Genomic DNA, 27,659 nt, shown 5'->3' on the forward strand with positions numbered 1-27,659 from the left:
GTGAGACACCAATACCACAAGCTGGATCTCCGTAGTGGCCGCCAACTTGGTGCTAGCACTATGCAGTCCGACGCAGCTACCTCTACAGCGGCGCAACCAGCGCCCACTGTCGTCGTTGCGCAGCCTCGTGATCCGGGAACCTTTTGCGGTACCGATGACATCGACGTCGAAGACTGGCTCGCTATGTACGAGCTAGTCAGTAAGCACAACCGATGGGACGCAACGTTGATGCTTGCAAATGTCATTTTCTACCTGGCTGGTACGGCGCGCGTCTGGTTCGAGACGCACGAAGAAGATATAACATCCTGAGACATGTGCAAAGAGAAGCTTCGGGATCTCTTTGGCAAGCCGATCGGACGCAAGCTCGGCGCTAAAAAGAACCTGGCATCGCGAGCACAGTCGTCGACCGAATCATATCTGTCGTAGATACAAGACGTACTAGCTCTATGCCGCAAAGTACACAGCGCCATGCCCGAGTGTGACAAGGTGGGCCACATCTTAAAGGGCATTGCTGACGACGCTTTTAACCTTCTATTTTGCAAAGATTGTATGACGATCGACTCCGTCCTCGAGGTATGCCGGCGGTTTGAGCAAGCTAAACATCGTCGTATTGCTCCCCGCTTCGACCACTTGCCAAACACAGTTGTTACGTCTTCATGCGAAGATCTGCCAACACTGCAGCAGCCGTCCGATGAGCCAAACTTGTCCAGGATCGTTCGCAGAGAGCTGGAGGCAATGGCCCCCGTCGCATTCACACCTCTGCCGGCGGATGCTACTATAGCACTGATCCAAGCTGTCGTTCGCCAAGAATTGGCGAACGTGGGCCTTAATGCGAGCGTAAGCCTCAGCTCTGGTCAGTCGTCCGCACAGCCATCTGTCCAGCCCACCGTTCCGGTGGTAGCTGCTGCGGCTCCGACTGCGCCCTTCCCGACGCGATACCCCGAATCTACCCGACGCTACCGCAACCCAGAAGAATGGGGGACCTTGGACAACCGACCCATCTGCTTCAACTGCTCACGTGCCAGCCACATTTCTTGCCATTGCCGCAGCCGTTGGGTTCCGCCACCTCGACCTCGCTACTATCATGATCACAGCACCGCCTACGGACCACACCCAACCTCTCTCCGTGATACGCCCTCTCGTGACTTTAACCCGCCATCCCCGCGCATGTCCAGCCAATCGCCGTCTCACCAGACCCACCGTTCCTGCTCGCCCCTACCTCACCGTTCCTCGTCCCCTCACTTCTCTGGCCCGCTCCCGGAAAACTGATCAATGCAGCTCCCGGAGGTGAAGCTGCATTGACGACCAGGCCCGAAAATCCTCTGCTGACCCTCGCTCATCGCCGCAATCTTCTAGATATCTGTGTAGATGGTCTGCCAGTTACCGCCCTCATTGACACTGGTGCCCAAATTTCCGTCCTCAGCTCTTCGTTTTGCCGCCGACTCAAAAAAGTTGTCACACCCGCCTCTTCATCAGCCGTTCGTGTCGCCGATGGAGGCGTCGCTGCCGTCGTTGGACTTTGCACTGCGCGCGTGAGCATTTGTGGTTGAACTACCCCTGTGCTCTTCACTGTAATCGACCGCTGCCCTCACGATGTGATCCTCGGAACCGACGTTTTAACAGCGCACTCTGCCCTGATTGATTGTTCAAGTTGCCTCCTTTGCTTAGACCTGCCTTACTGCTCCGACCGCACGATATCAAGCCACGCCTCTGCTCCGTCGAGTTTGTTCGCCTACCGCCCGAAGCTGCCATGTATGTTCCTTTGGCCCCGTTTCCTGCTATTCCTGATGGTACATACGTCACGTGTCCAATCACCGATGTTGTTCTCCACCGTAACATCATACTCCGTCACACTGTCCTGACCGTCACGGATAACAGAACCTATCTTCCATTCCTTAACTTTAGCCGCTCTGTCCAAGTTTTGCCCCATAGCATTGCACTCGCTGACTTGCTTCTGTTGGCTGACTGCGAAGTTTCTGCCCTCAAGCCTGTGCCTCTGTCTGAACCCCCCGTATCAGCTTCTCGTTCGACCCTTTTTACTCCCATGATAGCACCGAATTTGACACCTCAACAAGCCAGTGCCCTCTCCGACCTTTTGTTTTCGAACAGCGATATTTTTGATTTTGGCGACTGACCTTTGGCCCAGACATCTGTCATTACCCATCGCATCAATAGTGGTGATGCCAGCCCTATGCACAGAAGGCCTTATCGAATACTGAACATTAGGATTTTCTTTGAATGATACTAATTCTGCAGGTTTGGAACTAACTCTTCATTCCCTGCAAAATCAACAATGTATTCTTGTTCGTGCAGGCACGCCTTTGCAGGCTGTGGAAAACGGCATGGCTGTTGAGCCGTCCCCAGCGACGTTAGGTGAATACATTCAGCTTGATCACGCTATAGATGTGTTGTGCATGGAAATTATGAGGTGCAAAGTTTCCATTCTGCATTTTTTACCTGATCAGCCGTATCAGTGTACAGTGCCTGTGACTGCCCGGAACATGCATTAAGTATCAGCATATGATATCTTTTAGTGTCCAGCGAACGATATGAATACTGAACATTAGGGTTTTCTTTGAATAATACTAATTCTGCAGGTTTGGAAATAAATCTTCATTCATTGCAAAATCAACCATGTACTCTTGTTCACCCAGGCACGCCTTTGCAGGCTGTGGAGAACGGCATGCCTTTTGAGCCGTCCTCAGCGACGTTAGGTGAATACATTCAGCTTGATCACGCAATAGATGTATTGTGCATGAAAAGTATGAGGTGCAAAGTTTCCATTCTACATTTTTCACCTGATCCGCCGTATCAGTGTACTGTGCCTGTGACTGCCCGGAACATGCATTAAGTATCAGCATATGAGATCTTTTAGTGTCCAGCGAACAATATGAATACTGAACATTAGGATTTTCTTTGAATAATACTAATTGTTTTTATAATAATAATTCTGCAGGTTTGGAACTAACTCTTCATTCATTGCAAAATCAACAATGTACTCTTGCTCATGCAGGCACGCCTTTGCACACTGTAGAAAACGGCATGGCTGTTGAACCGTCCCTACCAACGTTAGGTGAATACATTCAGCTTGATCATACAATGGATGTGTCATGCAGGAAAATTACAAGGTGCGAAATTTTCATTCTGCATTTTTTGACAAAATATTTATCACCTCAACAGTCGTATCAGAGTGCTACACCTGTGACTGCCCAGAATATGCATTCAGTATCAACATATGAGATCTTTTAGTGTCCAGCTAAGGATATGAAAATTGAACATTTGAATTTACTTTGTATAGTACTAATTCTGCAGGTTTGGAAACTACACAGCCGTCAACACCTAATACACCACCCAATGGAAAGCCTCCCTTAGGATTGGAAATGCCAGAGCAGCCAGCGACACCTTACGTACCACCCAAAGGGCAACCTGCTTTAGCATGGAAGTTGGGGCAATGGAAATGATAGGGCAGCCAGCAAGCTCTTGCACACCATCTAAACGGCAGGATACTTCAGCACTGGGAGGTGAGACAATGGTCCACTTTCTGCGCATGGTATTGCTAACAGTAAATTGGGTAGCCAGCCCTTATTGTGCCACAGATTAGCCTGCTGTCTCTTAAACTATTGCACTTCTTGCACTGTGGTTAAGCATGAAGTGTATCTTCAGCCAGCACATTTTTATCTGTGTGCAGGAACCTCGAAAGAAGACCGGGTGCTGGAACTGGAGCGACGGCTTAACCTGGAGCAAAAGCGGCGTCGAAAAGCAGAAAGTGAAAACGATAAGCTCCGCGAGTCCCTGGGCCACATCCTTTCAAGTGATCAAATCAGGGCTTTAGAAAAGGGCTCAATGAGAGGAGGCTCGTAGTCTCCTGGTACGCTTCAAAAAGCTCTCCACGTGAATGTTGCTTGTGGCAACAAAGGGTACGAATTTGTGAAGGAGAATGCTGTTCCCTTGCCATCAGTAAGGACCCTACAGAACCATACCGAGCACATCAAGTTCAGGCCAGGTAAATTTCAGTCTTTTAACTTTAAAGCTCACAACATTCTCACTTGTATTTGCTCCATGACTGTGCTTCCACAGGGATTCTGGATGAGGTTTTTGTTGCCCTGAATGAGAAGGTGGCTGTCATGGCCCAAGAAGACAAGCACGCCTGCCTTTTGATGGATGAAATGCATATTTCGCCTGGATTGGATTATGATGCATCATCAGGATGTATCATAGGTGCGGCAAATATTTTTTCAGAATCTTTGCATTGATAGTATACCACATTAGATCAGTATTGTGCATGCAGAGACTGGGAACCTCAAAAGTCATTTGCATGCTGGGAAGGTATTCGGACAAAATGCTTGTCATGGAATATAATGAACTACGTTGTCAGCGTGACATTTTGCACTTTGAATGCATCCATCTTGTGGCACTTTTAATGCATTTAGCTTTTGTGAGAATAAGAACCATCTAATCCATTAAATTGGAGCAGAAGATTACTTTCAGTTTATATTCTCCTTAATTGGTCTCTAGCATGCACGCACCTTGATATAACTCTGTGCTTGGATTTTTCAGGACAGCCAACAATAGACCCATCAAATCTATCTGCCAAAGAAGAACTTCGTACACATGCACCAGTCTTTATGCTGGCGGGCATCACAAGCAGATGGAAGCAAGCAGTGGCCTACCACTTCACATGTAAGTGACTGGATAGTTGCTTTTTAATTTCGATCAATGGTTTTATATATGGTCAGGCTGAAAGCAATGGCATGTTGCCATGCAGGGTTGGACAAGCTAAAAAGTTTAACGGAGAAGCATTTCTACCCGCATTCATGGATTTTGCTAGACTAGCTATAAGGCCTCCTTATTGCAACTGCGCGAAAAAAACTGTGCCAGTGTGTTTCAAACTCGGACCAAAGTAGAGATATCAGCTTTGCTGGATACTGCATTAGACCACTGTGCCATCTCGGTAGCCAGTTTCCTTACATGCTGAGCTGCCAGTTTTTCATGCTGCACTTTGAAAGTTGTCTTTTGTGTCTTCTCCTCTCACAATGTTGCACCAAAGACCTTAATTGGTTCTCCTTGATTCTGATAAAAGATTAGAGCACCCAGTAAGTACTTGCCCAAATGTGGCAAGATGTGTAAAGCAAAGCTAAGCGATGGAAAACTTAGCTAGACGAGTGCAGATAACACTTCTGCTTGTATACCTATGCTTAGCCAAACTAAACTGCTGCTTTATTCTTTATTAGTAAGTTGGCACATCAACATACTGCAAATTGTCATATTTTCTTCCTTTTAACTCCATAGCATCATTTACCAATGCTAAAATAATGAAATAATTGAGAAGCAGCAAACCGAGAGCTGTGTACAGCTGCTGAAACATGTTTAGTGGCATTCCATTAATTGTGCAGAAGGCATGACTCGCAAACTTTTGGTGGACGTGGGCTGTGAATAACAGTTGCACATCTAGCTCAACACCGAGCACAGAGGTTACAACCCTGATTTCATGATGTTCAAGAGCAAGGATCAGTGTGCCAGGAGGAGAGCAAAGTCCCATGAGTGTCATTGTTCAGGACATAACTGCATTGACAGGAAATTTGAATTCCTCGCTCCAATGCTGACATACGTTGAGGTCAGCCTGGAGGAAAACATGGACAGCAGGGTCATGAATCGGCAGAAATTGGGTCAGGACGTTGGCGTATAGTAAAGACTGGATATTTTTTCTGATGCTATCAATGTACTATATTCTGCAGCTGTGTCCTATAAGTGTTATGCTTTCCTCTAATGTAATTCCAGCAGTGCATTGATATCCCTATTGCAAAACCCAGCGCCACTGGGGCCCAGCGTCCCAGCGTCCCAGCGTCATACCTGATTATCGGATCAATGTGGCGTCGGAGAGTGGGAGGATGCATACTGGGACGCGGCTTACTGACACGTGGTTTACTGGCACGCTCGTACGGGTGGCAGCGGTTGCCCAGGAAAAAAAAGGCTTGAATACAAACTAAAATGGAATAAAGTAGCCCATGTAAAATAAAAAAAAAGAATTAGTAATAAAAAAACTTCAGTGCCATGCGGTGGCAGGATTCGAACCGGGAACCCACGATTTACCAGCAATAGACGCTAACTACTACACAGCGGAGATTTTGTTTTCTTTATTTAACTACACAATGGAGATAACTGAAATGCATATCATTGCTTTTGCATTTTAAGTCCGGTTCAATATTTTGGGGTTGGGACTTTCACGTTTCGAAGTGTAGAGACTATGGCCACCGCTATAACGACTGCAACTTATTGAGCACTGGAGCATGCTGCTAGCTCACGAAACTTGACAGTAATATTCTGGATGTCTATGTGCACTATGATTTGCATGCAAAACATTTTAAAATGTCTTGTTTCACAGCGTCGGTTGTTTGGTCATGCTCTGCTACCACGCTCGTAATTGTTGCTAAACACTAAGCTCTAGCACAAAACTTCAGGGAATATTGCCTAAAAAAGCTCCACAACCGGCACACGGAGTGGCGAGAGTCATGTTTTGGTTGTAAATAAATCTTAGTCATATGTAAACATTTCAGAAAGCGTGGTAATGACCGAGGGCTCGGCTAGATGTTTCATACGTAGTGCAGGAAAGAGCACTGAAAAACTTAAATGCGTACAGGATATACATTGCAAGCGCTGTATGTTTTTTTTTCACCCAGTGTGTCATCGTTCGGCAGGCTATTTGTTTCCCCATTATATTTCTTTCAATCAGCTGTTTTTACTTGGCTGGTACGCCAGCTAATGTTTCGACCTTGTTTGAAGCCAGCGATTGAGCCACAGTAAGCATTTGGCAGTAATCATCGTGTTCCAGCGCTTTCACGAAAAATGATGAAGTTTTTGACGGTAGCCTATATTATTCGTTTATTTTTTCAGTTGTCAGTTAATTGCCCGACACAGTGAGTGATGCAGATCACAGCTGCGTCGATCGAGGTTGCTTAAGAAAGGTAGACTCGCCCATCTAAACACTAGAACAAAAAAAAATCTGCCCTCATTTTCAACTCAGGTGCCCAATGTGTTTCATCAAAACAGCGCTTAGCAGGAAAATGCTTTTTCATTTCTTCTGTCTCGGCTCCCCAGTTTTCGGACTTCGGATTATTTTCATAATGATACTGGGGCTCTAGCGCGCGCGTAGAGCGCATTTCCGAGTGCCATGAAAAATACCAGTGGCACACCCAGTTTGTACAGCAAGTCCCAGCGTTTTCTCCCATTGTACAAGCGCTACCAGTATCTTCACAGCACATATCCAGTGAATCTTGCAGAGTGCCAGCATTCCTAGTGAAAACCAATGAGAAAAAAATACTTGTTTAGTACTGGAAGACGCTGGAGGGCGCTGCATTTTGCGATAGGGAGGGATATGGAGATATTTTAAAATGTTATATGCTATCTGATATATTATTGGAGTGGAATATTTTTGCGGGCGAGTTGATTCATTGCAGATAGAAGGGAAACTGCGAATAAAACGGGACACTAGACGAAGGAACAAAAATTTTGCCCGTGTTGTCGTTTTTGTTCCTTCGTCTAGTGTCCCGTTTTATTTGCGCAGTTTAACTTTTATCTGATACATTATTCATCGTGATGTTTGTTCTTTGCAGCTTCCTCATTCAATGCAGAGGAGGTGAAAAGTTGCCTTTTCGCAATCATTCACCTTGCGGAAGACGTTGGTATTACCATCGGTGCAGTAGTAACCGATATGGGACCAGGCAACACGGCCATCTGGCGACTCTGTGGCATCCAAGTGACAAAATATGGGAAACCAAGTGTGTCATGCCCTCACCCTTATGGTGGAGGAAAGCGGCTCTACTTCTTGGCTGACTGTCCACATCTGCTTAAAAACCTGACAGGCCACCTGGTACGAGGGCAGCAGACAACTTTGAACGTATCCACAGTGAAGAAGCACGACATCCCCAGTAAGAAGGCAAGCCTTACAGATTGTATGCCATCTATGCTGTGATTTTACTGTTGTGAACACTTTCTCTGTACACGCTTGTGCAAACTTCAAAATAGAGCAAGCCAAATTTGAAGCTGTTGACATGCATCTGGACTGCATATACATGGGTGCACTTTTTGGTAATGTCCTTGCATTTGAATTTAACGGTGCCTATAACTTTCTTCATTTGCAAATTCAGATTACGTCTTTCAACTCGTATTAGTACTACTCACCGCATGTATTGAAATTAATGCTTGTACAGCAATATAATGCTTATATGTCTCACTATAAAGCAAGTATCATTTTTTAGTAAGCGGTGGTATAGTATTAGTAAACAATACTAATAATGTAATATCGGGCTCAGTGTGAGCGGCAGTACACAAGATATGTTGGATTACAGTTACGAACTGCAAGCCCACTGGAATGTTGTGCAATTAGCGACTGATGAAAGAGAGTACTTTGAATGTTTGTACATGCTTGGTGCTGTGTACAAAGGCACATAATTTTGCTGTGAAGCGAAATCTGTTGCTTCACTCGGAAAGTTGTGAGGCATATTTTGCTCAAAGTATAATTGTTACGTGGCAGTGGATATTCTCCAACCGAGAAAGGGAGAAGCTTTTAACTAGAATTTTTGGTATCAATAAAATAAAGTGATGAAAAAAAAGCAAAGTAATGAAGAAAGAAGGAGAGTGAGAATGACAGAGGGCCAAGTTAACTTGGGGTTTAGCAGGCTGTCTCGCTAATGTGACACAGGATGGGGAGCCATCGGTCAGCGGCAGTCTTGCAATTGAAATGGCACCGTGCTTACGTAGATGCAGAAATCACAAAGAAAAGGTGTTGGCAGGCCCAATTGGCATTGCGTACTGCTAGTGTGATAGCCCCTCAGCAAGTAGCTTCAGACACTTTTTGTATTCTTCTAACCTAAGGGCGAATGTTTTCTCTGTGCTGTGGATGTTTGGTTTTGTTTTGTAGCAACATTTTTGTACTGCATGCGTACTCAAGCTAGTAGCCTTTTGTTTTTAGAATAGGTTAAGAGAGCAGATGAGTAGTATAATTTAAGAAACGTTTATTCAGTAAAGCAGCATGGGGGGCAAGCATACATAATTTATGAGTTGCCTGCACTATGAAGGTGTTCTATGGTTCTTGCAGGTCTCCATGGAGTACGCCAAGCAGGCTTGTGAAATTGATTCCAGGCACAAGCTCAAGCTCATGCCTCACTTGAAGTTGCGAGACCTGGATCCAAATCATTTCGAAAAAATGAATGTGGCATCCGCACGTGCTCTTTTGCATCACGCCACTGCTGCGGGCCTGCGGTACTCGGTGCAGAATGACCACTTGGCCAAGGAGGCCCTCACAACTGCATTTTTCATTGAGCAGGTGTTCCTGTGGTTCACTATAATGAGCTCGCGTTAAAAAAAACTGCCCTGAGTGAAACCTGCCCTCAGAAAGCAGATGAGGCAAAAGGCTTTCTCGCAGCCTTATTAACATGTTTAGTGACCTGCAGATCACAGACAAGCTGGGTAAGGGGTGTTGGAAACCAGTGCAAACGAATTGTACTGTCAACATTGTGTGCTCTGCAGCTCAGAGAGTATTATATTGTTAAACATAACTTCAGGTTTCTCATGCTAAGCAGGCTGAGCCAAGATGCCCTTGAAAACCTGTTTAGTACTGTTCGACTGAAGTCTCCTATTCCACGGGTAAGAGAGTTTAAGTCAACATTTAGGATAATCGTGCTTGCACAATTTTCGCAGCCTTCTCGCCACAGTTCATATTCTGCTGACGACTCACAGGACCTTCTGACCTTCTTAGCAAACCGGCAAGAGTTAACAAAGCACTCTGTAGACGATATTGTGGACACAAGTCTAGATGGAGTTATAGAGCTCTTCAAAGAGGAAGAAGGCAGCCTTGAGTATTTTGCTGGTTATGTTGCATATGCTGTCGTCCACAAATACAAGCTATGCCAGCAGTGCCATGCCAGCATCATTGATAAAAACAAGGAGGTCCCTGAGCTGCTGACCTTAAAATGTTATACCAGACAAGGGCGAAATCCACTTAAGGTTTCTTCAGAGTCTCTTGTGGAGCTGCTGCACTCTTGTGAGCAGCTCTTCCGTGCCAATGAGGCGTTTTTGTTGGAGTCGAAGTGCAGTATTGAGACTCTGAAAAAGGTAGCAGAGTCTAAATTTCAGTCCTTCGCCAAATTTCCTTCATGCCATAATGTGGCATCAAAGGCCATAAGCCATTTTTTCCTCTGTAGGCTGAGATTTGCCATAAGAGAAAGAAATGCACAACTTTTGCTGAAACTGCGTCAGCCTGGCAAGTGTGGCTCGAAAAGTGTTGGGATGCGCATTTTAAGCCAAAATGTAAGCTGATCAGTGCATACAATCCTCGTAACTGAAGTACTGCCAGAAGCTGTTGAGAAACTGTTGTAACTTGGCTACTGTCTTCCTGCCTAATATGGGTGAAAAAAAAAGTGCATACACACATGTCCAAGATGGTATAGTATGGGGATGGATGGATGGAAACAACTTTATTTAATGAAAATAAAAAAAATGTCTTCCAGGGATTTAAGTCCCAGTGATACATCGGCTGTGAGGGACACAAAAGTGGATTACCCCAAATTTATTGAGGCAGCCTGAGGTTCTACAAAAGCTCTCGACATCCATCACACAGCTGATGGGCGTTTTTATATTTTGCATTGATTGAAAAGCCCCCTCCCCCGAGTAGAGTAGATAATCTACCGTGTGCTTTCCACACATCTTGAATAATACCAGGGAGGAGTGTATTTCATACATTGCCTAATTTGTCAGATCTCTAATGTCCCCCCCCCCCTCGTGTAGAGTAGATAATCTGCGGTGTGCTTCCACACATCTTGAATAATACCAGGGAGGAGTATATTCCGTACATTGCCTAATGTGTCAGGTTTCTAATGCAGTAAAATACTTGCATCGCAAAACTAGCTTTTCAAGCATGGTTCTACGACACGTCATTTCTTGACCTTTTGATTTTAACTCTGTAGCGTTAAAGGGCTCGTTATTCAAAAATCTGGCGTCTGTGCAGGCATTGTGAGCGGACAATCACGAGCATGGAGCTGGCAGGTGGCATGGCCGGACACACTTTCCGTGATGGTTTGTGTGGCCTAACGAGACATATCTGAAAGTTGGGAGGAGCTGCGAACTCAGACTGCCCATTTGCGAATGGGAAGGCGAAATAAGAATCAGCCTTCCAGAGCTCTTGGATGCTGAGTCAGGCACGCTACACATGGGTCACTAAGGCACATTGTTACAGCTTGGTTAAAGCGGGGCTTTATATGAGCTGGTAGCCCACGCTATAGCGTCATACCCTTAAAGGCGGAGCTTAAGTGTCCTACTAGTTTTTATATGCACTGTGCACACAGAGATGTGTCAATACGCACTTTACCCCAGTGTGCCTTTTGGTTCTTATCCCCGTACATGTCACAGTTTTCTGTCTTAGAGAGGCCTATAACAACTGCAGGGACCTGTCTCCTTTCAAGAGCTTAGTTGAAATCGGTGATGAGTGAACTGCTTTGCTGTGGGTAGTGTGAAAGGAGTAGTGGTTAACTTGGTTGTTTCAGTAGAAGCGACGATGCCTTGCGAAGTTGGCTTTTGCAGTGAGTGAAGTCGTTGCAGATGGAAGCTAACTTTTTTGACTGAAATTAATCTTTTTGTGTGACATGTCTTCCTACTCGACCACTCTGGACTTATCAATTTAAAGCGTTCCATCAGCGCCATGTTTTTTGAGCTGGCCATTGACCTAAAATTTTTGTGCCATCATTATTGTTCAGAATTTCCAAAAGGGGCATTATTTAAAGTGACACAAAACTGCCGGTCAGAATATGACTTGACATTTTAATGAGTGTGATGTTCTGCTTCAGTCAAGCGGTCCACGGGAGTTGTTCCTTGCAAAGAGCTTCAAGCAAAGCACTTTGCATGAAGCTTATCAGCGAAATTTTTCAGTTGAACAATATGCATTACGTGAACAGTGTGCTGTGCGTTCTTGCAAACCATGTCTGGTTTGCTAGAATGCATAGTATTGTGCAGCTCTCCAAAGATGAAGCCCATTATGTGTTTTGAGTACATGCCAGGACGCAATGGCTCCTAGTCTTTTTTTTGATAGCCTTTGCTCGTGCAAGCAAGTTTTGCTTGCTTATTTTGGAGATTAATGACCTACTTACAAAATAGCACAACTCAGCCTATGTGTCTCTGCAGTGATTTTCTAGTGTATTTACTTTAAGCATGTACCATTCTTCAGAATGATGATGGCAGTTGTTCTGAACATCAGTGTAGGTTGTGGTGGAAAATGCAGTGTTTCAAAGGCATTGACATTAACAGTGGGCAGCGCATGTGCACCAACACTTTGATGAGCACACTAGGAGAGCTCTATTTCTGTCCATGTCTGAAGTTTTGCATTTTTCATTATGACAAACCAACTCGTCTGGACGGCCACCTGGATCAGTATAGGTCACAAGAGGCATGAAATAACTATTCGCCGACTTGTCGTTTTGACTTCAATGCTAAAGTTAGCGTCTGAAGAGCCACACTGAATGTAGAAGTAATGATTATAGCCCAGATTATAGCCCATGGCCTGTACTGAACGTTGGCGTCATTGTAGTTTTAAAATTAGACGAGTTTTGTACTTAATACTACTAAATGCTAGTAAGCAAATACCACATGGCGACCCATGTATTTATTAAACAGACATGCCACTCAAATTTGATGTCTATGTGTGGAGGCAGCAAAGTTTTCACTCCATTTTTTTTTAATTGGCAGGATAAGTAAGAAATGAGTGACTGTGGATTACAAATTTATTATTTGAGTATTCATTTTCTACTCCATTTAGTTTCAGTGTCAGTTACCATATGATGGTTTTGGCACCCCACATGGAATTGAGATCACATGTTGTGTAGACAAAGTGCAACATTTTCGGTGCTGCTTGCTTTTAAGCATTCCAGCTCTTGTAATAGCCTACAGCAGGACGTGAAGAGCAAGCAACTGCTATATTACATTGACAGTAGATTACGATCAGGTTGGTTATTTGGACTGGAATAAATTGCAGAGACTGAATGTTTATATAAGAAAATAAAGCAGGAAAGACATTCAACATGGTTATGCGCACGCACAAAGTATAATGAAAGAAGAATAAATAAGAGGCAAGTCATAATACACCCGGTTGTGTTTGTAAAGGGCTGCATGGAGTCCAGGTTGAGGCTTTCATCTACAATGTAGCAAAGTTTCGCGAATGCATAAGTCGTGATAAAACACCTTAGTGTAGCTGAAATCACTTGTGGGCATCGTGGAGGTGTTGCAACGTGCACCGTATTTTTAGCAAGCGTGCATCCATGCAGTCCTACCCATCTTCTGCTCTTACTGCCCTCATTAGGCAGCTGCATCTCTTTCTGCGAGCCACTGATGTAATGCTAATGCACGCTCCTTCATGAAGGTTTCAACGATTTCCCTTTTCAATGTGCTTTTTGGCCATGATGGTTCTTCAAATCTGGCCTCAGCGTATTTCACGGCATACCTCAGCAAAAAAGCCTGTGGAACACTACTCAGGCTCACTCACAAAATTTTTATCAACCTGCGGGCTCACTCGAACTCACTCACACACGCTCGGGCTCACCGAACACATGAACTCAAACTCGTTTAGATTCCTAACTCACCCGGAGTCACTCCAACTCACTACTCATCCAGAGTCAACCATTAGTTGCGGCTCACGATTCACTCACGATGCGGATGCACTCGCGACTGAGATCATGATTTGAATATGAGCGTGATTGAGCCCGAGTTAGTCGACACGTGAGTGAGTTCACCGACCTATGTTTCAGGGGGATAAATTCATCCTTGCCATAGTGAGAGCAATGGGCTGCCAAGTTACCAGGTGCTTGCAAAGCATCATATGCATTCTGATGCTTCCTTAACTGCTCGTTAAGGCAGCACCCACTCTGTGCCGCATATGACTTTCTCCATGAAAGTGTTTTGTCGACGACTTCCCTGCGGCAGGCTACGTTTTTTTCCCCTTGGTGTATGCTGCAACCTTCCTTGGTTTTGCTCCTTAGGTTGACTTTTCAGCATAGGTTCCTTGGTCATTCAGTGCAGACATGACGAAATTCGCATGAAATTGCTGAATAGTTTATTTTTTATTCTATGTGAAGTTCCATGTAAGGCAGAACCGCTGCTGGTCTCTTCTGTTTTTGGTCGACGCTGTCCTTTAAAGCCACAAGCTCCTCAAACAGCTTTCAGCTGAAGATACTTCACCATGTTGAATGTCTTTCCCGGTTTCTCTTTTTTTCTTGTATAACAGTGCAGTGCCTGCGATTTACTTCAGTATTGTACTGCAATGATATTTGTATGGCTGACATTGTCTTGACTTCCCCCTGATTCTGCAACCACCATTTGGAAGCTTAGTCAGCACGTGCAAACTCCAAAGTGGTGACTGATGTTTACCTTTCAGAAATAACCTGTCATTCTACACCATGCATTATCCCAATTAAAAAAAGTCAGCGGAAAACTAGTGTCTACCCCTATATGATGTTATGGCCTTTAATGACTAAAAGTGTTTCTGCACAGGGCCTGCATGTCCCTTTGAGTGTTCAGCGTTACAGTGAAGTGTACAGCGATTGTCAAGTGCAGTGTGTTTAGCCACTGCTTATTCTGCTGCCATTTCTAGCATTCTGCAGTAATGGTGTTCTGTAGTGTGCCTGTATACAGGAGCACTGGTCGGCATGTATACAATAAAGTTCTAAATGCAAGCTGTTTGTAAAGCGTTTTTCTAATCCCTATCTCCTGCACAGAAGTAGGTTGCTAGTCTGTCTGCATGCTAACTAGATTTGCCTACGTTGGTTAACTATTCTACGTATCAAAAAACCCTGACGGACCCTCTGATAACGATGTTATGGGGGGGGGGGACAGAAATGAAGATGAATATTAAAATGCAAATTGGAATACTACAATCGTAGCATTTTGCGTTACACTGAATGCAGGCGTTAGAAGAAAACAAATTCATGTGTTAAAAACTGAATGACGCTTACAAAAAGCACGGGACTGGATAAGGGAAGTTTGAATGATCGCAGCGTGGAAAATTTTCACTAGACGAATCGAAGTCGTATATGGTGCTATAGGTAATATATTACAAGATAGTGGAGCGCGAGAAAGTCTGCGACCTGTGCTATTGGTTCAGTTCGCCTGTCTGTCAAATGCATTGCTTTAGAGTACCTGCCTTTGCATTGCGTGCAGCGGGGCTTCGTTGTAAGCTTCGTATAATATTGCAGACAGAACCCTACGGTATCGTGCATTTTAATGATCTTTCTTTAAAAAAGAAGAGGCAGGGAGGGACATAAATAGTAGGCAACAATAGACCCGTTAGTGCGACATAACGATGCTACATAGCAGGGTGAGTAGACTGCGAGCACAGGCTCATGCTTGATAATACCGCATATTAGCGTCGTCCTCGAATTTGTTACTCCTGGCGTTCACATTGCAAACAATATTTATGAACTATTGCTATCCACGTGCGCATCCCGAGGCCATCCTCCAGCTCTCTTACTCCCATTCAATAGGTGTAAACAATAACTTTGCAACAATCATTGCTTTACGAATCGGTCATTTGCGATTTTGAAGAAGCACAAAGACGAAACTCACTAGATTGACTGAGCCCCGATAAATTCAGTGACATGTGGCTGCCTTGTTTCTAGTCCGCTGTGTCATTGGTCCCCGATTTCCAACCAATTATAGTAAAGCTTTACAAATGAGTATGAGAATATAAATAAAAGCTTAAAATTTTGGTTTCTAATTGCGTTGCGGATGCCAAAATTAAATACATTCGTTTCCGATAAAATTTCAATATTATGGTTCATTGTGTTAAGCATCCAAAACGATTGAGGATGTAGTGACGCCATAGTGGAAAACTACGAATTATTTTCACAGCCTGATACATTTACCATAGGTTATACCAATGATATTAAGAGAGGCGTTTTCAATTATTAGTGTCGCAAACGTGAAACGCATACACATGCTGTAGTTCTCAAGCGTTCGTGCAACATAGAGTTCAGAATAACTTCGTGAGCCTTAAAACACTCATAGCCAGATTTTCATTGCTTAAGCACAAGAAATGGGCCGAATAAATGCTGTTCACGAATGGGGCTCTATTGGCTTAAATAAAATCGTAAGAATACAAATATCTGATATTTGGAAGAGTGAAAAGAGCTTATTTTGTTACAATAGGTCCAAGAAAAAGTGACTGATGGTGTGTCGTTCAACTAGAGAAACATCCCATAATACGACTTTGAATACTAGCATTCTGTAACTCATTCCCTGTGACAGCTCTAAAAGGGCGAATACAAATAAGGAAAGAGTCCAAGAGGCTGTCCAAAATATGTCAGATGCTAAAGTTGGCATTAGCACCTTGGTCATCTATTTTTGATAGTCCACATAAAACCTACTTTGGAAGTACCGAATTTCAAACAAACAAGTTTTGATAAGCATACCTGCCGAAGCCTGCCGTGACGTCGGTTCAACAGGAGCTTCGCGTAGCGAGGTTGCACTCTTTTTTGTGGCTTCGCCAAGGCCTACATTTGGACCAAATGTGTGGAGTCCAGAACGTAGAGATGAACTTCGACTGCCACTTCGTTTCGCAGTCTCTATTCGATGCAAACTCAACGGAGAATGTTCAGAACGCTTTCCAGCCTGTCGAAGAAACATAGTGATAGCCAATGCCAGCGTTTTGGTTGGAGTGGAAATCTGCAAGCCGTGACCACTACCTTCATGGCAATTTTATTGCAAGAGGTAGCAGTGATGCAATATAACCATGAAACTCCTGCAAAATTTCGATGTTTAAGATAGGTCCAGAATACGTACTTTACTCTACAATACGCCGGTGTGGTTCTTGGGACATAAACAGAAGAAAAAAATTGAAAGAGAAGTTATGAATGGTGCTTCTGAAACAGGAACAATTTAAAAAAAATGTATGATTTTATCTCTTTGAATTGCTGTTCCAAATCAGGGTACGCTCTCTTAATGCCGTTCCAAATCAGGGTACGAAACAGTCAGCATGAATTATTATAAGACGCACTGACACATTAAAACCACTCTGGTGATTTCCGCTGTTGAACATAACACCTGAGCTGAAAACCCCCGCCTGTGAGGGAGCGATTCTTTCATACTTAACAATAAACAACTCAAAGAAATACCTAAATATTTGGTAGCAGAAATCGACACCCAATTGTCAGAAATGAGCTTAAAGTCAGGCGTAACCTATTAATGACTGGAGGAAAAATTGTAAGCACTTCATCGGTATGATTGTTATTCGTTTCACCTAAAATGACAACCCGTCTTCCTTACTTTTCGGTTTTCTATATGGGCTAAACTATGTTATGATAGTTGAGCAACATTACAGCCTCTCCTCTATGTTTGAGTGGTTTACAGCCATAATCATCAGTACCACGGCTACATCCCCTGACGAGCAAAATCATTTCAATCATTCTTCAATAAACTTTGTCCTGCATCTGCCATGATCAATATATCCATATGAATCTCATGTCATCGCTTGCCTGCATAGAGCATTCTGGCTCTGTTCGTCTTCTTTTCACGTTCACCTTATGGTCTGCCATCGGATTTATGCGTTTAGCTTTAGTTACCTTCCTCATTTTCATTTCATTAATATTGCCACTGCTCATACACGCTACCCAAAACCTTTTTATGTTAGTGCTACTATAATGTCTACAATATACTATATATTCGTGGCACTATAGCGCTAACATTTCAATTTCGAAATCTTACTTGGCATTCCGCCCGAAGGATACAAAAATGCCACCTATATTATATGCAAGCAATGCACCCAAGGTTGCGCTAAAAGTGTTTAAACATGAAAACTCACGTTCTGCCCTGAAGCAAGCAGTTGAGCATCAGCCCATGAGCCGGTGATTTCCTGCACATCGGCAAGATTGTGCCCTTCACCGAGCTCTGCAGTCGTTGTGACGAGATCAGTCGCAGATACATAACTAGAGGGTTGCTCCGCTCCATCACGGCGTTTGCTTTTCCTCGAATCCTCGCGAGGTCTATTGTAGACAGGGATCATTGGCCCTTTATCGCCACCGACGCCATTGTAAACTCGAGGTAGGCCTCCTACCGCGTCTTCTTCGGCAATCGCGATAGGTGCCAGGGTGTTTTCCCGCTCAGCCGTAGTTTCACGGTCGGACCCATACATGCTGCGGTGAAGCGTCGTCGTCGACCCCACGACCAGAAAAAGAAGCAGGCCTGCCAAGATAGCCATCGATGTGTACCGCGGATGGGAAGCATCCTGCGCTTCGCCTTCCTGAGGACCGTAGCTCCATCCTTCACTGGGGGGTAGACGCAAGGCAGGAGGTGAGATGCCACTACCGCTGGTAGTGCTGGCCCTGATGTCGCCAGCCTGGAAGTGGCTCCGCAAGTTATGTAACATCCCCTGCTGAAACCAGTGCATCACGCGCTCTTTACGATTGCTGCTAGGAGCAATTCTAGCATTTGAGTCGTTCCCTTTAGAGCCGCTATCGTCTTCGATACCAGTAATCGAATAAGGGGCACTGTGACCTGCTGCCGACGATGACTTCGTAGCGCTGCCTTCAGAGTGCACACTGGCGTAGCTCTTAGATAGCGGTGGCTCAATGCTGTTGGCAACATCGGTCTGCTCCTCCGTGCCTCGGAATGCTCGGAGGTTTGCAGGGACGGCAGTGACACCTCGCTGTTACCAGGTGGTCGTTCTTCCTCGGAGGTGAATGTAGTCGAAGGCACCGTCGAGGGCGCTTCGCTGGACGATTCTGCACCGTCAGCAGCAGGCTTAACTTCATGGAAATACTGCCAATCCCGATTGGGATTGGCAGTATTTCCAAATAAAATAAATAAATGAGTAGTTGGAGCTGCAGGCCGTGTGTCTACGCTGAAGCGCAAAGTTTTGGCTGGTTGTTGTTTACTGTGACCTGCCAGTGACTTCCTCGACTTGAGTATCCCCGGTCGTGCAGGTTCCTTGGAATGCAGGGGTAACCAGCAAACCTGCGATCTTGATCCAAAAGGGCGGTACGGCGGGACTTACCTTGACAGCGGCGCAGAACGCTCCATGATGGTGAACGACCTTCTTCGTTGTTTTCTTTTTCCTCTATTCTTCCACACGGCACTCTCTTCCGCGTGTGAGCCCTAATTAGATGAAGATAGGAAAAGAAAAAAAATCATTCCGACGAGCGCGCGGCCTAGAAAAATGGAATTCTCTTCGTTTCATTCTACTGAAGACATAAAACTACGCAGAAGACAGGACACAAAAAAGTCTCAGACAGGACGAGCATAGTCCTGTAGCATAGACAGGACTACGCTCGTCATGTCTGCCTCTTTTCTATGTCATGTCTCCTGCGTAGTTTTATGTATTCAGTGTAATGCCTTACCGACTAGCCCCTCATCACACACTCCTCGCAGTTTAAGCCTCAGTTCGCCCTTACAGCAATAAGACTGGAAAGGTCGAGCCCCAAATAGATGAGTCCTGCATCCTATATAGGTGAGGCCTGCAAGCTATATTAACTTTTTCGAACGCCGTCAAAAAAGCCAAAATTCAAAATGCATAAAAATTTGTGCGCGCTTCCAAGCTCAATTTCTGTTTTCTGCAGCATGCTGCGCTATAAAATTTGGGGCACCCCTGCCGCCATCAGCTCCGGCAACACGCTGTTGCTCCGGCCGTTCAATTACTCCCATTTTACCATTTTATTCGTCCTCTCGAACTGAGAAAAAAAAAAGGAGAGGGAGCCCAGACCAGCAAAAGCTTTGCCAGGTTTAAACCAATTAAAAATAAATAAAAAAGAACAGAAGCTCGAGATAAAAAAAAAAACACTTTTTTTTTAAAGCGAAAGAAGGTATTAAAAAACAAAACAAAAAAAAACTAGGTCCATGTCGCAAGGTGGTCCACGCTGGCTTGAGAAGAATAAAAGGAAAACGCGGGAAACTAGCATACAGACCTGCAAATGAAACAAAACAGAAACGAGAACCAGAAAATAAGGGAACTGCAGCAAAACAACAGTGATACAAAATGACAAATAACGTACGGAGAGAAAGGCAGACGTTCAAAACCCAAAGCATAAAAAAGGAGACTGCGCTGCAATAGTAAATAGGACAGTCCCCAACAAATAAATAAATATCGAGTGAACAATGAGAATAACAGTCTTCTACGGCATTGTAATCGTTGGTCCACAAATTCACAAAGAGAGAAAAAATACTAATTTTAGGAGCAGAAGAATCAAACAAACAAAATTCAGAAAGTGCCGACACCACATACAAGAGCGAGGGGTTGAGAAAGAATTGCAAAACCTAGAGAAAACATTAACAGAAAAAAAAACTATTAAATCTAGTGTGATGCGAAAGACGTCCGTCACTAAACCAGATTATATTAACTGCAAAATGCACGGGTAAGAGAAACGATGGAGCAAAATACATAAAAAAACCTACTTCACCACTATACCATACTCGTGTGACAACCGCCGCAGAAAAGGCAAAAAAGTAAAGTATCACTTATCACAAAGGAATAAGAAAAAAATAATAACTGCACTCATTTCATAGCAGTATGCGTGCTGCCCATGCGGACCTGGCTCTGTATGCAAGGGTGCCTGCACTCACGGGCACATTTAGAAAAACTGAAAGGCATGTCATAACCACTCTGCTCAACACAGAAGCACGTAGCCCTCCCCTGTGCAGAGCGTGGTAGGAGGTCTTCAGGACCCTCCGTCGAGACCCTCACCCCCCACCACCGTCAGGCTCAAGCACAGGGTCAGCAGGTCATCCGCTGGTGCTTGGAAAAGCCAAGATGGAGAGTTGACGGCACCGAAGGCCACGCCACGACGAAATACCAATGGACACGCAGAAACGTGATCCAATAGGCATAAGTGACCTGCGCAATACAGCCATAGGCGCCTCCATGCAAGCAAGTGGGCATGTTCGAATCAGACAGGCTGAAAGGAAGAGCAGTCTTCCTCGTCTGTACAGAGCGTGGTTGGGGTCGGCAGGATACTCCGAGAGAGAGAGAGAGAGAGAGAAAACTTTTAATTAATAATCAGTAAGAATTCGCAGGAGCTGGGTGGTCGGTACCCCTAGTCCAGGGCTCCGCTGGCAGCAGCTGACGTGCGGACTAGCTGGATAATCCAGGCTTGCTGGTCCAGGTTGTCGCTGGTCAGGGCCGCCTCCCACTGCTCGTGTGTCGGGCATGGCACTAGTAACGTTGGGTCAGGTTTGTCCTGGCATTCCCAAGAGATGTGATAGAGTGTGGGGCTTGCACCGCACCAAGGATAGTAACTCGTGTATTTTGTTGGGCTTATGTTATTTAAAATGTTAAGATTAGGGAATGTGTTTGTTTGTATTTTTCTCCAGTCTATAGCGTCCGAGGAAGGAAGTTGTTTGTGTGGTGATGAGAAAATTCTTCTTTCTAACCGTATGTGTTCCAGCCTGTCGCCGTAGGGTCCTAGGAGAGGGGTGAGGTAGGGATGGGGATCCGCCCGGTTTGTGAGAGCTCGGGCTAGATCATTCGCTACCTCATTTCCTTCTAGGCCTTCGTGTCCAGGTGTCCATGTTTTTTGTGCGTCTGGAAGATGGAACGTAATATTGCACACGGTCTTTTGCGAGGTTTTCCGGCCAGGTAGTCCATGCAGGCTGGTTGGGAGTCCGTCACTACGTGTGATGACTTCTTTCGGTGGTCTTGTGTTTTTATGGTGACGGCTATTCCCAGTGATTCCGCTTCCGCAGGATCCTTGGCATAGATCGAAGCCTGAATAATTGGCCTCTTCTGGTGGTCAACTGCAGCTATTGTGAACTTGCCAGGCTCGCCATAAGCCCCTATGTCCACGTAGACAACTTCCTCGTCTTTAGACAATTGTTTTTCCAATGATTTGACTCTGGCTTTCCTTCGACCCTTCTGTAAGTCATGGTGCATGTGCTTGGACATCGGGTTCACATAGATGTTTTTTCTTGTGGATGTCGGAATTTGTGATTTGATCTCGGAAGTTCTTAGTGCCTGCCATAGCCCTAGTTTTGACAGGATTTCCCTACCCGCCTGCGTTGTTGTTAGGCGTTGTTTCTGACTCTCTAGAACCGCCTCCTTGAGCTCCTCGAAGTTGTTGTGCACTTTGAGTGCCCAAAGACGTTCCGTTGATGTTGTTGGCGGGAGGTTTAGGGCCGTTTTATAGGCTCCTCTTATGATAGTGTCAATGGCCCTTTTATCAGTGATTCTAATTTCGTGATATGGGAGCCCGTAGGTAATCCTGCTAACAACTAGGGCTTGTACAAGGCGGAGGGTGTCCTCCTCTCTCATCCCTTTCCGGTGCCAGGCCACCCTTCTAATCATTCTGGAAATTTGGTTGACTGTGGTTTTGAGTGTTTTGATTGTATAATCCACTCTCAAATTGATTTGCAACCACAGCCCTAAAACTCTGATCTTGTTCTTCTCTTGAATTGTGTGGTCTCCTAGAGAGAGCTGAATTTCTCCTGGGGACTTGTAATTTCTTCTGTGTAGCCTGATAAGTTCGGATTTTTCTGGGGAGCATTGAAGACCGGCAGATTCCTCGACTAGGCCTATAGCGGCTTGCAGAGCTTCTTCTTTTTGCGACAAGGATCCCTGAGTTGCCCAGATGGTGATGTCGTCCGCGTCTAAAGTGAAGCCAATATCATTGCGGGTCAACAGTTTTTTTTTGCTAAATTTATCATTGCTATGTTAAATAGCATTGGAGAGATTATAGAACCCTGCGGTGTACCGTTGTTCGGCATGGGTACTTTCGGTGATCGGATCTCTCCAATTCCTATGGTGGCTGTGCGATCTGAGAGGAAAGCCTTCACGTATTTGAAGATTTTCTCCCCGCAGTTGATATTGTTTAATTCCTACAATATGGTTTAGTGGCCAATGTTGTCGAATGCTCCTTTGACATCTAGTGCCAGAATGAAATTTTCGCCTTTTCGGGGTATGGTGTTGATGACTTCTTCCCTAATCCGGAGGGAAGCAACTGGCGTGCAGCGTCCCTTGCGGAAGCCCAGCATGCAGGAAGGAAAGATGTTGTTTTCGTCGATGTAATTTTGGAGCCTGAGGTGGACTACTTTTTCATAGAGTTTTCCCAGGCAAGAAGTGAGGGAGATAGGACGGAGACTCTCCACAGCCGGTGGCTTTCCAGCCTTTGTTATGGTGATGATATCCGCGTGTCTCCAAGCTGATGGGACCTGTTCCTTCTCCCACAGTTCTTCGTTGATGTACTTCGTTAGGTCTTGCAGATGTTCGGTGCTTAAGTTCCTAATCCTGGCGTAGGTGACTTTGTCTCCTCCAGGGGCAGTGTTTCTTGTAAATCTACGGGCGGCTGAGTAGACCTCCGCCAGTGTTATGGGGGAGTCAAGGGAGGGGTTTGGTTGACCCGCATATGAAGTTTGGCAAGCAGTAGGGTCTCCTATGTATTTCTTGTGCATTGCGGTGATCAACTCTGCATCTGTGCCCGGGTATTTATGGGCTATGGTGTGGAGGGTTCTTCTTGTGGCCGTTTTGATTTTTGAGGGGTCTATCATGCTTCCTAATATTGACCATGCTTTAGCCGTGCTTAGGGTACCTTTCAGCGAATTGCAGAAATCTGCCCAGTTTTGCTTGGCGAGCTTTATAGCATACTCTTGTGCTTCAGCCGTAACCTGTGCTATCTTCATTTTAAGTTTTCTATTTAATTTTTGCATTTTCCACCGTTTTAATAGACTTTTTCGGGCTTCCTATAAATGTAGGAGATGTCTGTCTACCTCTGGGGTTTTTGTCGTTGTTTTGATGGTCTGGGTCGTTTTTGCATTAGCATCCTTTAGGCTTTGAACCCAATCTTCAATTATTGTGATGTCGTCGTGTGGCGGTTTAATTTGTCTGAACTTATCCCAGTCCATTATTTTAGTAGAGCCAATGTTCCTTTTCATACGGGTTGTCATTAGGGATAAGCTAAGGATTTTGTGATCGCTGCCGAATGTTTCTTGTAGATTGGTCCAGGTGCAATGTCTTATGTTTTTGGTGAAAGCTAGGCTGCAGCAGTATGTGGATCGGGAGCTTCCGGACTTGCAAGCTGGGTTTCGCAAGGGCAGAGGAACTAGAGATCAAATTGCCAACCTTCGCTGGATCATGGAAAAAGCAAGAGAGTTCCAGAAACCCATTTACTTCTGCTTTATTGATTATGCGAAAGCGTTTGACTGCGTAGATCACAGCAGATTGTGGCAAGCTCTCCAAGAGATGGGAGTTCCAATTCACCTCATCTGTCTCCTCAGGAACCTTTATGAAGGGCAAGAGCCCACAGTCAGAAATGGTCATGGTCTTACTGATTGGTTTCCGATTGAGAAAGGGGTGAGGCAAGGCTGCATACTGTCGCCCTGCCTATTTAACCTATATGCGGAGTGCATCATGAGGAAGGCCGGTCTGGACGAGTCTTCAGCTGGAGTGAAGATTGCTGGAAAACGTATTAACAACCTTAGATATGCGGATGATACCACTTTAATGGCAGAAAGTGAAGTGGAACTCAAGAGACTTCTGATGCGCGTACAAGAAGAGAGTGAGAAGTTTGGGCTTAAACTGAACATTAAAAAGACAAAGATCATGGCGTCTTGCCCTATCAAGTCCTGGAGCATCAATGGACAAGAAGTGGAAGCTGTGACAGATTTTCTGTTCTTGGGCTCCAAGATTACCTCGGAAGGAGACTGCAGCCATGAAATTAGGAGACGCCTGCTTCTGGGAAAGAGAGCAATGGTTAGCCTTGACCGCCTAGTAAAGAGCAGAGACATTAGTCTGCCAACCAAGATCCGTATAACTCGTGCTATGGTCTTTCCAGTTGTGATGTATGGATGCGAGAGTTGGACTGTGAAAAAGGCTGACCGCCGAAGAATTGACGCGTTTGAATTGTGGTGCTGGCGAAGACTCTTAAGAGTTCCTTGAACTGCCAGAAGATCAAATCAGTCGATATTATCGACCATAAACCCTGACTGCTCATTGGAGGGTCAAATTCTAAAGTTAAAGCTCAGCTACTTTGGTCATCTGATGAGAAGAGAGGAGTCGCTGGAGAAAGATTTGATGTTGGGAAAGGTTGAGGGTCGCCGGAGAAGGGGTAGGCAGCGAACGCGATGGTTAGATGGCATCCTCGAGGCACTGGAGATGAAGTTATGTGATGTTAAGAAGATAGTGAGAGACCGGAAAGCGTGGCGTGACATGGTCCATTGGGTCACGAAGAGTCGGACACGACTGAACGCCTGAACTGAACTGAACTGAACTGAGCCAGTAAAAGTGGCTTGAAATCTTCCTGCGTGTTGCTTGGAGGACTGTAAAGGTTTAGGACAAACACACTCTGGTTTCTTCTTTTTTGAGAGATGACTTCGATGAGAACTTGATTAATTTCACTGAAGGGAAGGTCGTGCGGTATGACTGCTAGTGTGGGGGCCACTAGTGTAGCTACTTTAGGTGCCGTGTCATGGGTGTATGTGAGGTATCCTTTGAGGTATGTTGTGCATCCTGTTTCTTGGAGACAGATGACGTCCGGAGGTATCGGTTGATTTTGAATAAACATCTGCAGGGAGCTGCGTTTCCTCTTGAAGGAGCGACAGTTCCACTGCCAGAGCTCTAGGTGGTTTGGTTGCCGGTTAGGGGAGGCAGCCATCAGCGTTGCTCACCACTGACTCGCAGTCGCTGAGATCTGTCATGCCAGCGGACCTTCGGTGGGCTTTTAGTCGAGGATCATCGGGGATTCCCGTGCGTTTTCGCACCCCCTGAGTTATTATTTGGATTTTCGAATTGAATTCTTCTTGAACTGCCGCAAATTGAAATTGCGTGGCAATTTGTTGGTCTTGGAGTTGTTTGGTTAGTTGTCTCATGGTCTGCTGCATTTCAATAATCATTTGTTGCATTTGAAAAGAATGCTTGGTGCATTTTCTTGAGTGTGAAGTCCGAGAGTTTGTGTAAGCGGTTTCTGCCGTTGCGTTTGTAGTACAATCGCCTGTTGAGTTTGAGATGCGGAGATGTTTACAGCATTTTGTACCGGTTGTAGCTGTACCGATACTATTGATGAGGGTTGGGGGGCAGTTTGCTTCTGACCCATTTGTAGGAGTTGTTGTAGTTGTTGTTCTACCTTATTAAGGCGTTTCTGTTGTTCTGATAGTTTGATTTTCAGTTGTCTATTTTGCTCTTCGAGCCTAGTGCAATCCTGGCATGCACCATACCCGTTTAGAGCAGTGGGAGAGGCAAGCTGAGCCAAGCTTACCCTTTTGGTGTCGTGCTCTAGCTTGTCTGGCGTCGTCCCTATCGCTTCTGGTGGTCCCTGCTGGTTGGGCCTAATCTGTTGTGTGTTCTGTTGGGAATAGTAGGCTGTCAAGTCCCGTCCCTTGGATCTCGATTGGGACTGGGGTCTCTGTTTCTCTGCCAGCTGCTGTTCCTCCTCCTCCAATGAAAACCAGCGGCGCTCCATCGGCTTGATCTGCTGATCTCTCCGGCTGACGTGCTGCTTGGGGGGCTTCTGTTGCTGATTGTTATTGCTTTGTTTAGCTTTGTTGTTATAACGTCCGATATGTGCCTTGAGGCGCTGCTTGCAGGCCTTGTCTTCCGTTGGGTGGTTTCCCTGGCAGGCCAAGCACTTGGCTTCACAGGTGCGGTTTTCCTCTGGTTCATGAAGGCCGCAGTTCCGACATACTTTGGCGTTGGGTGTTGCGCAGACATCCGCTCTGTGGCCTGCCTTGAGACAGACTTGGCAGATCTGTCGGGTTGGTCGATATGGGTAACATGCCGTCTCTCCCCCGTAATAGATGACGTAGCGGGGGAGAATGGGGCCTATGAATGTTAGCACTGCCGTGCGAGACTTTCCCAACATTCGTGCTTGAACGATCTCGACCCCTTGTGTGCGTAGACGGATGTTTGATAGAAGCTCCTCTGATGGTGTGTTTGGATCCACTCCATGAATAACTCCTCTGATGTCGTCCTCAGGCGCTGCCAGGTAGACGTTCGTAAGCCTTGTTTTTCAAGGTCAGACTCTTGATGTGCCGTATGGCGTCCGCAGTCTCGTCGTAAGGAATGCTGACTATGATGATGTTCGATCCTGTGCGGGGTCTCACAATAAATTTGGAGAAGTCGCACAGTGCTGGGTTGTTGAAGGCAGCCACGATGGCTCTTGAGAACTGGGTAGGAACAAATTTTCTGACTTCCATGCCTTTCTTAGGTCTTATTATTCCCTTATAGTCAGTTTTAGGAAGGGGTGGTAATTTCCTCCTCTTCTGAGACATTGTTTTATCCATAGCCGGATGTACTGGCGATGCTATCGTTTTCTTCGGTTTCACGATGGTCTGCAGCAAGTGCGTCGGGGGAGCATAGATCTTCCCTGCGATCACGACTTGTTCGCCTCTTGCTAACCTTTGGCGATTGTTCTTGCATATGTTTACGTGCCAGTTGGAGTAAAGGTCATCCGGCGTCCAGGCACGACCCTCTTCCATGTCCTTAGAAGTTTGGATTTTGACGTCTAATTCCATTCCTTGGTGTTTAGCAGAGTGAGCTGGGTTAGCGGTTGTTGAACACAGACCATTAGATCCCGCTTCGCCTCGGTCTAAGGTATCCATGCGCTCCGGGTCGGCATTACTAGGCCTTGAATCGCCTAGCATGGCCGCCGCCGAGGAGCTTCAAACGCCCATTTCGATGTTCAATAAAACACTCACGGGTTTGAGAAAGGCCT

The sequence above is a fragment of the Amblyomma maculatum genome, chromosome 2 (assembly GCF_055883805.1).
Source record: "Amblyomma maculatum isolate TAMU_Amacu chromosome 2, ASM5588380v1, whole genome shotgun sequence".
Classification (NCBI taxonomy): Eukaryota; Metazoa; Arthropoda; class Arachnida; order Ixodida; family Ixodidae; genus Amblyomma; species Amblyomma maculatum.